At 37.4% G+C, this 591-nt stretch overlaps 1 pseudogene; it reads left to right on the top strand.

Moving 5' to 3' along the window:
* The first annotated feature begins 167 nt into the window (after positions 1-167).
* On the top strand, positions 168-286 carry LOC112483199 (annotated as a pseudogene).
* Positions 287-591: the final 305 nt, after the last annotated feature.

The following is a 591-nucleotide window of genomic DNA, read 5'->3' as shown; positions in this document are numbered from 1 at the left end:
ATATTTAAAATGTATAATTGCAAAAAAATACATAATTTTGATAACCAAGTACAGTTGGATTAAAGGGCTTTGGGAACCAGCCCAACTGACTCATGATAAGCAAACAGCTCAACTGGTAAGTAGTATGAGGACATAGTGAAAAGCAGACTCTTTAAGCATTAAGTGTTGTCTATGTCCATGCTATACTGAACAAGCCCGATCCCGTCTGATCTTGGAAGCTAAGCAGGGTCGGGCCTGGTTAGTACTTGGATGGGAGACCATCTAGGAAGACCAGGTGCTGTAGGTATAAAAAATAAAAAAAGTAAGGGATTAAAAAATAAAAAAAAATAAGGAATTGTCAGCAGACAAGGTCCTTGCAATTTCTGAGGTCAACCAAGGGTTGCCTCGCCTAAAAAAAAAAAAAAGCAGTAAGTGTCAGTCATCATGTTTTACAGACAGGAGAGCATAATCTACTTTGGCAACCTGGTTAACTATAAGTCAGTTAAAAAAAATTTCTACTGCACAATATAATTTGTGTGAAAAAAATTTAAGTACAAAATGCTATGGAAGCCCAAAGGAGGGAGCAACTAAGTGCCTTTGACTCTCGGTCTT

The sequence above is a fragment of the Pteropus alecto genome, unplaced genomic scaffold (assembly GCF_000325575.1).
Source record: "Pteropus alecto unplaced genomic scaffold, ASM32557v1 Scaffold8566, whole genome shotgun sequence".
NCBI classification, from domain to species: Eukaryota; Metazoa; Chordata; class Mammalia; order Chiroptera; family Pteropodidae; genus Pteropus; species Pteropus alecto.
Note: the sequence above shows the minus strand (reverse complement) of the source record. Positions and strands in the feature narration are given on the sequence as shown.